This window comes from Coffea eugenioides, chromosome 10 (genome assembly GCF_003713205.1).
Source record: "Coffea eugenioides isolate CCC68of chromosome 10, Ceug_1.0, whole genome shotgun sequence".
Lineage (NCBI taxonomy): Eukaryota > Viridiplantae > Streptophyta > Magnoliopsida > Gentianales > Rubiaceae > Coffea > Coffea eugenioides.
In genome coordinates this window covers 26,165,004-26,167,956 of record NC_040044.1, presented here as the reverse complement: position 1 = coordinate 26,167,956, position 2,953 = coordinate 26,165,004, and the positions used below count along the sequence as shown (strand labels likewise).

Below are 2,953 nucleotides of genomic sequence, written 5' to 3'. Positions count from 1 at the left end.
TAGTCACATGTGCATTCAATATCTTTATCACATTATCCATTTTGGCATTCAACAAATTGAGACTATTAAATTCAAACATACCTGCCACTTTTCTAGTATTACCTCTCTTGTTAGCCTATTAATAATTATTTTTGCCCATTTTTTTGATTAATTCATGGGATTGGTCAACTGATTTACCCATCAATACTACTCTGACTGTAGCATCCACATGAGTTTTTATAGTGAAGTTCAATCTATTATAGAATATCTGCACAATGAGTCAAAAAGACTGTGATGTGGTCATTTTCGTTGTAACTCCCTAAATTGCTCCCATGCTTCATACAAAGATTCTCCCTCTTACGGACAAAAACTAATTATATTTATTCTTAACTTAGTAGTTTTTGTTGGTGAAAAATATTTGTTTAAGAATGAGCGAGACAAATCATTTCAACTAGTAAAAGTATTAGGTGGATGCTGTGAGAACTTGAAAATTCACCTATATTTTTTCTTATAATCCTCTTTTATTCTGAATAAGTTAATCTTTACTACTAATTTACTCCCTCAATAGCTGTAATAAATAATAGAATCGAGAGTTTTACTTTTACTTTTATAGTTAGAGTAAATTAGGATTTTTGTGCATTTTGGTAGTAGGATCAGCTGGTGAGGTGCGTGTACTAAAATTGGTGGATAAGAGCGAGTTTTAAATAAGAGAAAGTTTGTGATTAGAAGTGCTAAAAATAAGTTAGTGAATCATAAGTTAAAACAAAAATACAAGAGATTTAAAGAAGTAGGTTTGAATCGAGGTGCGCCGTTTATTACCGGTTGAATACACCACTTGACCAATACTTTCTTACCCTAATCTCCTTGATTTTATTTCATTTAATCCTCCCTAAATTAACCCTAAACCCTGACAAAATTATTGACTAAGAAAAGGAAAGAGAAAAAAGAGGAAAAACTTGGTCTTGACAAGTGTCAATGATCCAAGACAAGTTGACCAAGACAACTTTCTTCCTTCTTATGTTTCTTTTCGACCAATTTTGCTTCATTTCTTTCTTGGCTTGGCCGAACCATTGGAGAGGAAAAGAGAGGAGAAAAACTTCCATTTTCACCTTTATTCTTGCCTTGTTTAGTTAGAATCACAAAACTAAACCGAACAAACTAGCACTAAGGAAGCAAGGAAACTTGTAGTGGAGAGTTTTTGGAGAGGAAGCCTTGGTTCTTCACTTTTTTCAAGGGGTTGAAGGTATAAGATGAACAACTTCCTTTCTCTTTCTTATTCTTGTAAGTTATGGTGAAAATGACTTGAAACTTGGAATTTTATGGATGATAATCTAGATTTGGGAAAGATTGGTGAAATTTTAGCCTAGAGTTATGATTTTCAGCCTTGATTTATGTTGTTTATCCATAATATGTTGGTATTGAGTTTGGCTATGGACTTGTGAGGTGATTGGTAGCTTTATTGTGACTTTTTAGCTTTAAAATAGGAAATTTCAGCTTTATTATAGATTTTTCAGCTTTGCTATTGTGATGTATATATGCTAGAAGTGAGATTTAATTGGATGGTTTTATGGCTAGTATGAGAACCGAATTTACCTCATTACTTGTGGTGTTGATTTGGGCAGATTTGAGAAGAAAATATAGCCTTGAAAATGGCTGAAAAATTAGAGAAATACAAAGGAAGTACTATCCGTTTTATTTCTTGAAGTTCAAGCGATTGAAATCAAAACTTGAGCGGTGATTCTTGGTTGAATTGAATTTAGAATTATTTAGGATATTTGAATTTTCCTTAGTAGGGATGTATAATCTGAAATTTTTGCCAAAACCTAAATATTTTATAAGAAGAAAGTAACGACCACTTTAAACATGATTTCCTATTTTCTTATACCAAGTTGTGAACTTAAAAGTTTTAAATACTTCTTTATCAAAACCAAAAAAGCGAGCATGAATTTTCTAGGGTTTGATAAGTAAAATGAATAATACTCAAATGAGTTTTATTTACTTGGTTTTCTTTACGAGAAACTCCTATATTTTGAAACCCTAATTGATTGCAAACTGTTAAACAGTATTTTATCGCAGATTTGGACTCCAGCCAAGGAGTTGAACCTGAGCTTGGTTTTAGAAAGCAATAAATCATTGGTGAGTGTTTCCAAGTGCATGTTTGAACTTATTACTTGAATGAATTGCTTTGTTAATGTACTTGGATGGTACTTAACTTGTTTGATAGGGTAAGGGTGTACTTTATCGCACTTGCCCTAATATGACTTATTATTGTGCACTGGTTGTAATTGGCTTGATATACATATATATGTGTGTGTGTGTGTGTGTATGACTTGGATACTGTCTAGAATTCCAAAAATCCTGTAGTTAGTTAATCGAGTCGAGCCGGCAAGGGACTGGTCTATAAGATAACGAATCCTGGGTCTACTACTTTATCGAGTGGAGTGTTATCTTCTCGACTAATTAGCATGCTCGAGTATTACCACCACTGTTATATTGGAGTTCGAGTCCGGTAGGGGGTTTGAATGATGAATGGAGATTGGAGTTAAGTGGTGCACTACTGGACTGGTTACTCTACTTAAAAGTTGACAGAGTGTCAACTACTACTTGGTGAAACTGTGACGGAGTTAACTCGCAAGAGCTACAGTATCCTTTTACTTGGAGATGTTAGATATCTAATGATTTGCTCTTTGAAGTGTTATTGCTCATTTTTATTAACTCTTATGTTCGCTACTTTGATATTTCAAATGTTATACGGTGGTCAACTTGCTACTTTATTTTTGCATGATGTTTGGAACCTCACTAAGTTTTGACTCACCCTATTAGTTTTGTTTTCCTTACAGAGGGTACGAGCGTGGGCGTGAGGCTAGTACAGGCTAGCATCGTCTAGTTTTTAAATTTTTGCGATTGTACTCGCGCTAGTGCTCGATTAGGGTTGAAAATTATCTGAAACTTAAATCTTTTGTTATATTTGGGA

The 2,953-nt window shown here is 33.7% G+C and overlaps 1 non-coding gene across 1 annotated transcript; it reads left to right on the top strand.

Moving 5' to 3' along the window:
• The first annotated feature begins 265 nt into the window (after positions 1 to 265).
• Positions 266 to 372, top strand: LOC113750975. Its single transcript, XR_003464738.1, has one exon. It is a non-coding gene; the product is annotated as a small nucleolar RNA R71 (small nucleolar RNA).
• The last annotated feature ends 2,581 nt before the right edge of the window (positions 373 to 2,953 follow it).